Source organism: Onychostruthus taczanowskii, unplaced genomic scaffold (assembly GCF_017590055.1).
Source record: "Onychostruthus taczanowskii isolate IOZ18803 unplaced genomic scaffold, ASM1759005v1 scaffold27, whole genome shotgun sequence".
NCBI lineage: Eukaryota > Metazoa > Chordata > Aves > Passeriformes > Passeridae > Onychostruthus > Onychostruthus taczanowskii.
This window is the reverse complement of record NW_024500017.1, coordinates 4,806,051-4,819,556: the sequence shown is the minus strand read 5'-3', so window position 1 is coordinate 4,819,556 and position 13,506 is coordinate 4,806,051.

Genomic DNA, 13,506 nt, shown 5'->3' with positions numbered 1-13,506 from the left:
AGATGGACAATCATCTCCATTTTAGAGGAGCATGAAAAGTCCCCACAGTATTTTCATCTACAGAATATGACAGAATTAATTTTTGGGGATTTTTATATTATGTCATAGGTAAAATAAACAATATAAATCTTCATTTTAGTATTATATGACTTTGCAAGTTTTTCATACTCATTTCATGATAACCTTTCCAATCATAACTTCAGTATCCCATTAGAGAGTAAATAAAGTTTAATGAAATGGGAAGGGAATTATAAAAACAAGCAGAAAATAGATAATACTATAAAGAAACAAGATACTCCTATTGGACTCTCATAAGGAATGAAGAAACACAAAAAGCCTCCCCTGAGGGGATACCTTATTTTTCCATTTGGGTGTCAGTCAATAACAATTATGTGTAGAATTCAAAGATCACAGACTTGGTTTTTGTTAGTTCTATGTCCCCCTGTTCTACCATCAGGTGACACCTGTGTTCCTATAAGAACTAAAAGCTTTCCCTGCAAGAAGTTTGATGTGACTTCAGCACTTTGGCACTTTGTTCTCTACTTCTTGTTTTTTGTTATTTCTTTTTTGGAAGTATCTCGCTGTTTTGCTTGAGAGGGAAAGTCTTCAAATTAAGGACAAAGACCAAGCAATCAGAAGCATTCTTGGGAGGACCTTGAGAAGACTTGCCTTAAAACACCACGAAGATTGCTCAGTTTGGAAGCACACACCCTTAGATTGTCAGTAATTTTTTCTCAGTTTTATTGGAAATAAGAGGGCTGAAGAGGAGTAAGTATTTTACAGAAGTGAAATAGAGTGAGAAACTTACAGCAGGTAGCCAGAGCATTTTAACATCTCTATCCAGTCAATAGCTCTCAGGGATTTGGCAGTAACCTTGAATTGCTACTAACAGCCCATACATATCCAAAGTAAACAGAGCTTAGGAGAAGCACAGGAACTGAACAGAGAGAAGACAATGTAGTAATGCTGGCATATTGCTAGAATTATAAACTCTCAAAGAGGTCTAGTTAAAAGTGTCTTTTCTATTGTGTCATGAACCATGCAGTTGTCTAGATCAAGGGCAGCAAAATGATCTAATACAATGGGTGTGATTTTATTGAGATTTCTTTGCATGTGTATTTACAAAGACCTGTTTTTCTTTAGGAACTGAGGCCCATGAGGTCTCTGCAGTTAGCTTATTGTAAAATGTACAAGGAATTTTGTTTATTAAGGCAACCTCACAGTCAGAAGTTGTTTTAGCAATTCCACAACGCTCCTCCATTTTCATTAGTAGTCTGAGTAGTTGAAGTGTAGCCAAACTGCTTCTATGTCTTAGTTTTTCTGATGATTTGTGTGCGTACTTCCACAGGTACAAAGTGTGAATAGCCCAAGCTTTACTCACTGAGTTGAAGAGCCACTTTTAGTGACATAGCTGGTGCTATGTTCCCTCAGATGCCAGTTCATGGCATGTGGATTTCTTCCTCCTCATTCATATGATCCTCTACTAATGTCCAAACATACTCTCTGTTGGTGAGATAGCTTCAATATGAATGCTGGGCTTCTTACCAAACGTGCTTAATTCCATACGATCTCCTGGACCTGGGAATACAGATTGCCTCTGTCCCCCTGAAGGACTCATTATTCACCATGGCTGAAAAATTTAGAGGTCATGCATCTGTTAAAGGAGGACCCTAGATATAGCTGTAGATGCTGGGGTTTTTTGAGTGGTGAATGAAATTTGCCAGGGCACAACATTGTTAAGAATGAACTCTTGACAATTACTTTCAGGAGTTCTTACATCTTGATTGAAATATCTTCTTCATCTCTTTATAATGATGAATAGACACTCAAGCAGATTAAGGAGATTTACTAAAATTTCCACTAGGAGGAAACAAAGACAAACATGGTAAGTGCATAGAGCCTTTGTTTTAGGGTAGAAGAGATGAGTTTGCTCAGCTGTATAAGCTCCTTCAGTTAGATGAGCAGTCTGAGCTGTTCATCCAGGATCTCATCATACTCACTGGAGGAGATAAGTGCTTTCAGGAGGTGAAGCATCTTATTCTAAGGAAAAGGTTTAAGCTGGTAAACACAATGCAAAATAAACAAATGGTTTTGCAAGAGATGCCAACTCTATACCTTGTTACAACATCAGAAAATCTCTTTGTTCCTTCAAGAGAGACATTGTCTTGGAGCAGGAACAAAAGTATGCCAAATACATCAATTTTAAAGAACACTGATTAATAATATCTTCCTGGAAAGAAGACATACCTTAAATCAGTTTTCACATAGTCCAGGGATACTATTTATGTGCTCATGTGTTCTTCATTCATTAAAGCTATCTTGAGATGGAATAGATAAGAATGGCCTTGTGCAAGATAATCTTTGTTTGCTGAATGTGCAGGGCTTTGATATATTCAACTAATCTTTTGCACACAGAGAATGTAGCATACAATGATTTCTCCATGCCAATATTTTTTTTGTCTATTAAAGGTGATGGCTGACAGGACTTTAAATCCTTAATAGTGATCGAAATAGTTTGTGACCATTACAAGTTGTCTTGCACCTTGAGCCCATCTTCCATGTTAATGAATTGGAGGTGTAACTCCTGAGTGAAAAACATATCTGGAAATATTGGACTGATTATCTGGATGATTAGACAGCTCTCACCATCATGTCATCTCTTCCTATACAATGGCAATATCATCCTTCTTCCTACCTCACCATCTTATCACAGGATTTGAATATAGTGCTTTTAAAACCTGGTTGTCTTGGGAAAGGAAATGAATGCTTTCATGACGTCTATTTGTGTGCTTCTTTGTAATTTCTCTCTCCAAAGTATACCTGGACCTGTTGGGCCACTTCAGTCCTCATTGAAATGTGGTTAGAAGTCAAAGAACTTAATCACCTGTATTTTATGAGAAAATATGTCTGGCTAGAGGGAAAGAAATACTCAAATAGAAGCTTAATTTGGTTCTAGAAAGGACAAATTTAAGGTACTACAGGCCAAATTGTGAGATGCCCTTTAGCAGCAGAGTTACAGGCCATCTCATTTAAACGGTAGGAAAGGTCACAGACTTTCCTCCTTGCAGCAGATAGTTTCCTGTTTTCCTTTAGCATAGGTCACACTGCCTGTTATTGTTGGCTGTGATCCCTCACTGACAGGCTGATACACACTGAAAGCTGCCTTTTAGCCCACAATGCTCAACCACTAATCAATTGTCTGAGCATAGACTTAGACCAACACAGCATCGTGTTACAGGAGCTGTGCAGTACACTTGGCATCATCAGGGCTGTACTGTTGAGGCAGTGTAGACAAAAGTCAATTCTAATCTCAGTTTTGCAGTCAGATGTTTTTCCTTTTGACCCACATCCTAATTTTGTGCTTTCATATTTGACTCAAAAGATGACACATTGTTTTGGCAGGCTGCCCACAGTATAAGTAACAGAGACCTCTTTGAATATCTACACCTTCTCCCTGAACTAGTTCTAGTTAATACGAGAATTACCAGAAAATGCTATTTTGAAATAAAAACACTCATAAATGCAGAGGCAATTTGTAAATAGCTTTGAGAAGAAATAAAATGTAAAAGGGAGAAAACATTAAGATATATTTTGTAATTTTTAAAAAGGAACCTTTTAACTTCCCATGATGAAAAGACATTTTCTTTTATGAAATTACCTTACTTAATAAAAATGGTCATTTTAGATATCCAGAAAGCAAAGCAGGCATTTAGTTTTCAGCTAAACATTTTACTTTAGAATAATTTTTATATTATTATATCTCCATATTTTTACACAGAAATGGAGCTTAAAATTTCACTATGCCCATGGCTCTACTATTCTGATTATAGGTATTTACTCAAGGTAGAAGCCAATTTAGAAAATCTGTATGGACATTTTTTAATAAATAAAGGACAACATGCACGAAATAGAAATGGGATGATGAAATTGTCACATCTTAGCTAATTGGTCTCTTGAAGGAAAAACTTGCTACAGAAAACATTAAGTACAAGTATACATATTTTTAAATCCCTTGTGTCCCTCAGAATGTAGTGGTTAGCAGTACATTAATGCCAGTGGCCACATTGCCTGGTTGACTGTGGATGTGAAGTATTTTAATTAAGCTGTTACAAGGTAAACAGCTTAGTTATGCATTTAACAATCTGTAGTTGGATTTTTGTTTTATTGCATGAAGTATATGCAACTGAAATGAATACATTACTTTTGAATAAAAAAGCTTGAACTGGGTAGGGACTGTTTTCAGCAAATTAATGAAGGTGAACTTATAACTTCTGCAAGCAGCGTATCAAATATGGGTGAAGGTGAAGGGAAGAAAATAACTTTTCTTTAATGAAAGTACGTATTAATCATATTAAATCGTATTCTGATATAGCCATCTTCTAGGGATGAAGTAATGCACCTTGGTTACAAGGCGTTCTAACAATTAGTGACTGCATTTTTCATTTTAAATGCTCTCTTTGGAATTAGTTTTAAGCTCTGAAGTGTTGAGCAAAGTTGTGACATACTGGGGGTTTTAGTGAGGGTAACGCCTCCTTTGAGCTTACACACATGAGGGAAAACTGTATCCTGAGAGTTTTGAAAGGGAAAGGAAGAGGCTTGGGGATAGCTGCAGAGCTTGAGTACATCACCTCACGTGCTGTGCCACACACCATTGTGTGACTGGTATGCTGGATCCCTTCCACTGCACAGTTTCATCATAGTATTATACCAATCTCTTCTGCTAAGGAATTAGATGGTGCCCAATTGGGAGCACTGGCACTGGAGCCAGCCCAGTGAGCAACTCTTAGAAGGATGCCTGGCACCAGGACAGGTTTGGCTTGATCAGATTTGGCCTGCACTAGTCAGCACTTACCTGGTTCTTGTGGGCAGGAATTAGCAAGACTCAGAGACCAGCCCCAACAGATATTCCGGGTGTAGTTCACCTGTTTTGAAGGACAGCAGACAAATAATATAAAGAACTTGTGTAACCTGGCCTCATTTCTAGAGAAGTGTTTTGAAAACGTTTGCTTTGTCTGCATGGGTGTATCCAGACTGAGGAGGTCTTTTTCATGAGTAGTACATCATGACAGAAAACTTGAAGTGTTGTAAGAATAATATATACAATGGTTCATAGATCATGATTACTCATATAAACCTATCCCAGATAGTCCTCCAGGGAGATTATCTTCTGTACTGAAGCAATATGGATGGATTTTCCTAATCCCCTAATTTTTTAATAGATTAACAAACTCTTTAAAACCATGATTCTGGTTAACCTCATAATCCACAGAAGTGTTCCCTTTGGCTTTGGCCTTTCCAAACTTTTTGCCTTGATGTAATGGCAAAATGCCTTGATCCTGTGGCAGTGATTTTCAAACTGACATGAAGATGGTTGACAGTGTCAGATAATTTAGGAGATCCAGAAGCAAAAACATTTGCTTGTGAAGATTTTACCCTCCATATCAGAATGGAAGTAGTCTGTTGTCTTCAATTTTTTAGCATTCTTATTTTCTCCTTCTATTGCTGTCATGCATTTGCCTCTCCCTTGGAATTAAAAGAAACCTACCCATGAACATAACTGCTTCTTAAAGTGCATGCTTGTCCTCCTAGTCTCATTATTTACCCTGCAATATTTCTTTTTAGTTCCCACTGGCAGGCTGTGAGAAACTTAAATTGTCTCCAGGGCAGTAAATAAAAAAAGCCAGTTCAGTGTGAAAACTCTCTGCTTCTCTGAGTGTTTAAAAAAAGAAAAATAAAATTCAGGGGCAGGGGGAGATGCAAATGGGAGGAAAATATTTTTTGCAACAGCTGCCAGTAAACAGCTGGGTTTGCAATGCAATGTTCCATTGCAGCTCCAAAATTATTTTTGAGTCACTGTGTGGTTCTACAGCATGGTTTTATATTACAGGTTTTCATCTCTGTTTTCAATTTCAAGTGATTTTGATACTGGTGTCAGAGGAGTTCTGCTCCTGGAGAGGGGCTGTCCTGCAATTGTGTCTGATGGAAGAGCAGTGATTTGCCCATGGATGTAACATGTAAGGTGTCTTTGGCACTTTTCTGAGGAGTCTTGAAGCTCCAAGCTTACCGCACAAGACTGTGCTGAATCCTTTGCTGTCATTAAAGCAGGTGGCAGGTTCTGCCAGGTGCCATAGATTGACTTGGGATTCTGCTCATCCTGAGTGCTGGCTGGGAGGATTGGGGCTTTTATTTTGCTGAAATAAACATTTCAAGACCCAAAATACATTTCTAACTTTTCTTAACGTGGCTCTGGTTTTCACAAGAAATAACTGGTTTTGGAGTTCTTAGCAAGAAAGATTTTTCAGTTAATAAACTAAAAGTCAGCTCAGTGTCAACATCATGAATGTTAAAAACAGTAGATGAAAATGAAATTTCCTATAAAAATAGTAATGTTCCTAGGAAAACTACTCCTCCTGTTGACTGTCATTTTAAATACTTTTTTTTCTGAGAATATGTAAGCATTTCCCTGTCTCCTCTCTCTCCGTTTCAACCTTGACTCATCTATCAAATATATTTGGAGTATAAATCTTTTGGAAAAAGTTTTAAAGGGTACCTGACCTGTCTATAGCATTCATTGACTTAATTCAACTGTGAAAACAATTTGCTTATTTTGCCACGTGCCTGTAGCTAACTTTTCAAAACTTTATATTTGGGTAGTAGAACTATGGTTTTTTATAGGTGGCTGTATACCTAGCAGTAACAAAAAGGTTTTTTTAAGCAGAATGAGGTATTCAGGACCCTGACACAAGGTGTAAAGAAGTACAGGTTTGGTACAAAAGGAGTCATCTTGAAAAGTGGAAACACTGCAGGCCTGGAGCCTGACAAAACTGGTTAGGGGGATGACACAGACAGCAAATAGTATCTAATAGGTGTAGATGACACTATATGTAGGAAATATGGATGCAACCTGGAGAAACACCAGTGAAAAAAAGAGAAAGCTAGAAATGTGTGTTAGAGAACTTACATAAATGACACTAAAGTGAAGAGAAAAACAAAAAAGGAAAAAAAAAGGTTAAAAATTAAGAAATAAGCAGATGGAAAGAGGAAGCTCTGTATTTGAACATCTTATCCTCCTGTTGAAGGATTTCAGGTGCTGAGTCCTCTCTGCAACATCCCACTACAGCCAACATCAGTGTGAAACCACTTGCCCTAGCACACAGGGAAACAGAAGGGAAAGTTTAGCCACAGGCAAAGCTGTGCTCTAATCAGCTGACTTCAGATTCTCTGGCTTTATTTAGGGTTGAGTTTTATTTTTTGTATGTAATTATGTTCAAAGTAAGTTACTGAAATCTGAGTAGAGGGGTTGCTTGCATTAATGTCACATAAGAGCTTAGTGGCTATCTTGATCTCCTGTGATTAAATGAAAGGAAAGCCAAACAAATAACCAGCAGACATCTTGGCTTTGCTTGTGTGAAGAAGAGATAGCAAATCTTAGACAAACATGTTGCCTATTATTACCAATAATGAAGGATGTCATATTATATACTAAACAGACTTGATGCTGATATTTAGAATCCAAGGTTCCTAAGAAATTCTGCACCAGTGGCTATGGTGACAACTGAAAGTAAATGACTCATTTATGGACGGTGTGTATGAAGCAAATGGACAACAACCATATCTCTGATTTTATAGTTACAGGTGAAGATAAGAAAAAGAGAAAACAGTTTGCAGCTTTCTTATTGTGTCAAGTCATCTGTGTATTTGATACAATCAAAGGCAGATAAGAACAGTGCACCTTAGTGTTTGCATTGTTTGAACATGAGGTCTGAGTGCTATTTGAGGCTTAGAATCATCACAGAATCATAGAATATTCTGAGCTGGAAGCAACCCACAAGGATCATCAGGTTCAGCTTCTGGATCTGCAGAGGCCAATCCCTTCTTTTCTGTTGTGATGGTAGAAAAAATATTTACCCTCTTCCAGTCTCAGAAACCTCCTCAGCTGCCATGACCTTGCAAAGGTAAAGGACAGTGGCTTTGCAATGACATTAGCCAGCTTCCTCAGCACTGTTTGGCAGCATGCCCACTTTTTCTCTTGTCTTTCTTTTGCTGCTAAGGTACTTGTAGAAGCCTTTATTGTTGCCTTATGTGTTCTTGACCAGACTGAACTCCAGGTGGGCTCTGGAATTCCTTATCCCATCCTTGCATGCTCAGACAGTGTCCTGTATTCTTCCTTAGCAACCCGATTCTCCTGCCTTTCTGTAAACTTCCTTTTTAATGTCCAAGTTTTGTCATGGGCTCCCTTTTCATCCATGCTGGTTGGCATCCTGCCACCTTTGCCAGGCTTCCTGTAGAATCAGATGGACTTTTGTTGAGCTCAGAGGAGGTAATCCCTGAAAATCAATACTAGGTTTCCTATACCATCTCCATAGGATTCTGCTAAACAAGGCTCCACATGAGTTAAAATTCTCTCTTCATAGTTATGGTCCTCTTTTTTTTTTTTTTCTTGCTTTGCTCCCTTCTTCTGGCATTCTTAGCTCCGCCATTCCATGGTCACTGTAACTTACATCTAGTCTTTGTTTTGAAAAGCAAAAACCACTAGTAACTAAAATCCCTTGCTGTGTGATAAGGATACTGGAAGGCAATTTCTCAACACAGAAATAATCATTGTGGTTGTGACCATTGCTTTGTCAAAATGTTGCACAAATCAGCATTTTTGAGGCTATGCTTGTAAAAGGCAAAACACTACACTGAAAGTTGGCTGATGGGTGTTTTACTTAGCCAGAGACAAGATAATGACTAATGTTTCAAACAGATATGAAATACTTTTTTTCATTTTTCTGCTGAATAGTTCATCCCAATGAGTGCTATGAAGCCAGCAAAAGGCTCTTAGAAGTCATCTAGCAGTTTTTGAGCCAGAGTAGAAATTTCATCAATCTTGTTGGTAAACTCTTATATCATGGAATGAAACTGCATCTGATAGTTGCTCAAAGAAAGATATACAAGGCTGTCATTCTTGTTCACTTTTTTTCTTACTCAGTGTATAAATAAAATCTGGAAGCATGGATAGGATAATGTTGGAGCCAAAAGGAGAAATTAGTTTAAAAGCAGTCCTTGAGGCTATTAACAGTAGTAGCCTGATTGAAATATTTGGCTTAGGGTGTCCAAAAGCCACTAATTTCTGGGAGCTGAAAGAGTCTTTCGAAAGAATTATGATTTTTAAACTTGTACTGTCCCTTTTGTTTTGGCTACTGTAGGGAACAAGATAACAATCTAGGAGGAACTTTGGTATGGCACAGTTGGACTATACTTACATTAATGTTTTGTGTTGCAAGAAGTGCTGTTATAACAGACGATCATGTCCTCCAAACACTGGCAGAACCACTAATGAAGGGACAAAAGTGTTCTTCAGTGTGTAATTCCCACCAGCACTCCAACAGCAGAATACTGAATAGTGCTTTTGTGAAAAAGAGACTAACTGTAAAACCTTCACTAGGAACTGTAGCTCTGTCCCACATGCTTCTCTCCCCTCCTCTCCCTGGAGTAATTGGAAAGAAAACATTGCAAATGATACGTGAGAAGTGCTCCTGGCATGGTCACCAGCTGTGGCTGAAGTGATGAGATATTGTGAAATCCAAATACATGTTTTATTATAAGGAAAAACTTTGTTCAACTATTATGCAGTGCTGAGGAATCCACACTTCATTTGCAGGGGAAGAAAATGTTCTATTTCAATTCCTTGAAGAGAGGTTACCCACTTCTTGTGGGCAATCACTGCAGTGTTACAGCTTGCTTCTAGATTCCAGCTATGTAAAAAATATTGCCTATATCAAATTTGCTGACTTCTGTATTACATGGGCAAATGTTCTCTACAAGGAGCAGAATTCTGAGGAACAATTAAGGATCTCTGGGTCTCCCTCTCTGATTACCCAAGAGTTGTTATATCTGAACATTCCGTTACTACAAACATATATCAAAAAAGTGGTAAATCTCTTTAGCATGGGTGTTGTGGTGAGAGATGTGTAGATCCCATAAGATACCTATTGTCATTTTCCCTGGAGTAGAAATTGGGAGTTGAGCTGTTCCTTTTCCAGGGCCTGAGCAGTCCAGACCAATAGCTGAGTCTTTAACTCTTGTCCCTCTCTTAGGTAACATGTTGTCCAAAAAGGTTACAGAAGTATAACTTTTTTCCCACAAGGAAAGTAAAATATGCAGAGCTAGTATACAATATTAAAGTACAGTGTAATGGATCTAAGGTACTTTTCCAACTGGCTCAGTTATGGATTGGCTTTGTCTCACTTAACAGGGATTACTTCTGAACTGTTTAAACCAGAGCAAACTTCTAGTGTAACTCAGCTCCAGTCTAAGATTGCTTTGTGGGACAGCATTGAGTTTACATCTAGAGCTGCCTTACTCTGTTAATTGATCACAGGATGCTCTGGAAGTGGGATCTATCCAATTTATCTAAAATTTAATCATCAGCATATGACAAAGTTGATACAAGTTATACCTTGTATCTCCTGACAATAGGTAATTTTTCTGGGGAGCAGCCAGGTTGAACAGGAAATGCAGATGTCAAAAAACTGAGAAAGATATTAAAGAAATTAAGTCACGATTTGCCACTGTCTGTAGTGGGGTCAAAACTTAGCCTCTCATGTGCAAATTATGCCACAATCTACATTTAGTCTTTTTCATCCAGAACATGATATAAGGGATGTTGATTGAGCAACAATTCCACAACAAATATTTAGACTGGACAGAGGGATATTAGTGATACTAGATGTTACTCAAATTACTGTGATGGTCTCTGCTGTGGTTATGTTGGGAAAGTTTGTGGGTAGTCTCTGATTAAGTCACCGAGCAGGTTTGGAAAGGCAGCTGGTAAAAGCAGTGCTGCGTTCCCACTGGATGCACACCTCCTGAGCTTGGACAGACCTCATGCCATACCTCTACTGCACTGAATTATTGATGACCTTCAGCCATCAGCATCACACAGACATGTTCATTTTGATCTCCTCCAATATAATTTGCTAGGCAGAGTGTCATTAAGAGAAAAAAGGATAACATTTATATTTTCCCTCTATCCTCAGATGAATCTCAGCCCAAAACTCAGAGGCTCTGTCCCCTTTGTCACACATCTGCTTTTGACCCATATGCTTTCTCCAGACACCATATTTCAATTTTTATCGTCTCTATTGGGCTTCTAACTTGTGAAAATTTTGTCACTAATATATCTAATCTAATGCCTATGTTATGTCATGTATAACAGTTCATTCCTTGGAGCTCACTGTGCAGAGGCTGGAAAAGATTCTCTTGGTAAAAGGAAGAACCAGAAGGAGGCAACCAGGAGTGAAAAGGTCTTGCTACACCTGGATCTTAGGGAAGAGTTCATATGCCTTCAAACTTTAGAGTTCAAGTCCATCAACACAGAGTTAAGAAGGTTTTGCATTTTTTCTAGTTCTCTGTAAACTGACAGCAGTTTTCACTCTAAAGAGATACAAAGATAGCAGTGAAAAAACTTCTATTTTTCAGTCAGATCAACTTCATTAGCTAAATATTTGATATCTATTATAATAAAATTAAATATGGCTGAATTTTCGGAGGCAAAAGGAATATGCTATTATTGAATGTAGCTTATAACCCTTAGTTTTGCAAACATTTTTGTTTGTAATTATGATAAACATTGTTAAATTCATAATTAGTCCATTTTATCCTAAGGGAAAATAAAAGATAGAACAACATATGCATTTAAATGTGGCTAGCTTAAATGAAAATCTTTTCTTCTTAGTTCCTTACTTCTAATGTTTATATCCCCAGGACAGGACAGGTCAAGATGCAATCTGTGGTACTTGCAAGAGTCAATGAATATAAAAGCCTATTATTTTAAGGGGCTCTTTAGGGTTTTAACACTCTTAACAAGCCTCTCAGGGCTAACATTTAACACGTGTGCCCTATAGAAGCTTTTAATTTACCACGTGCCATCAATTTCATATAGTCCAATATGTGGCTGTCAACCAGGTGCAGCTCTGCCTGCTCCATAAGAGTTCAAGTGCTCTAGTGCAGCCCATGATGGCTTAAGTATGCTGAATAGCTGGCTGCCCTCCTGCTTTGTTAAGGTTACATGCTGAGACCAAAGCTGGTAATGCCTGAAAATTGTTTCTCACAATTTTCACACCCTCTTTCCTTGGACATAAAAAACAATGCTGACACAAAAGCTAGCAGTCCTGCATCCTGAAAAGAACATGTGGCTGCTACTACTACTGCTACTATTATTATTATTATTATTATTATTATTATTATTATTATTATGTGGAGTTCAACATATTACTGAAATCTCATAATCGAAAATATCTAAAATCCCACCTTTAAAATTTGTTGAGCACAAGAAATCTGGGCTCTGTGGGGGCTGGGTTTTTTGAAAATTATTACATTGGAGAATATTTTCATGATAAGCAGAGAGCAGAAGTCTAGAGCAGCCATCACATTAGGATGACAAATGAGCAGTAGCACAAGCTTCTTTAAGTTGTGAGAAGAAAATATGCCTGAAAGTGTCCATCCTCTTGTTTTTGGCATCCTTAAAGAAAGTCAAAAAGTTTTGGGGTGTTTGTGTCCTAAAAATGTTTTGTGTATATAATACTCAGCTTCTTAATTCTCTAATGAATAATTGGGAGTGAAATTGGCTAAAGTTGAAGAGGGAGGAAAACCACAACTGACAGAGATTATAGACTTAATTAGCTTTTCTTTGAGTGAATAGCAAAAACATGGAGTTTTTTTTTAAAGAGAAAAATAGCTACTCAAGGCATTAACATTTTTCTAGACAAGAGAGTGATAGAGAAAAGAAAGTCTGGTCTTCACCTCTGTTACATATTCAAAGGCACTTTGAAATCCTGTTAGTGTTGTATAGATTTTAAGTTGCCTTTTATGATTCTCTTGGTGTTGTACAGACATCTTATACAGTTTATTTTTTGGGAAACATTCCATGTTAGTTTACACAAAGCACACCCTGATTACTGCTGTATTCACTAGTTGTTTATATATAAAATTGCCTCTGAGCCTTAGTGGTTTGATTTGGGTATTTAATTGCTTTCATTTGTTTATTGTATATGATGAACTAGTGTTTATTGGTTTAAATTCAACCAGGGTTCACTTTATAAAAACGCTGGTTTAATTTCTAAAATGCAAAGAGATTTGATTTGTTTTAGATGCTAAGGTGGCTTACAGTGAGTTGGTACACATGGGTGCTGATTTTTCTGTGACTCTGCATGACTCAGTGGACTCCTAAGGTCACTTCCGAAGCTGTTTAAAGACTTACCAAGGGATTTCTTGCTGGACTCTACTTGGGCCAAATACAACTTTATGTTGTATATGATGAAATCATTTAAATATTTTAAGTGGCTAAATAGAGCACATTTGGATTGGTTGAGACAAGTTGTCAGTTCCTGTTGAGTCAGATAACTTTGTCAAAGATGAAATGGTCAAAGAAAACAAGTTATGAGAAAAAAATACAATGAAACTTTCCTGACTAACCTTTTTGGCCTTTTAAAAATTTTTGAATCTGATTTTTCTTTTTAA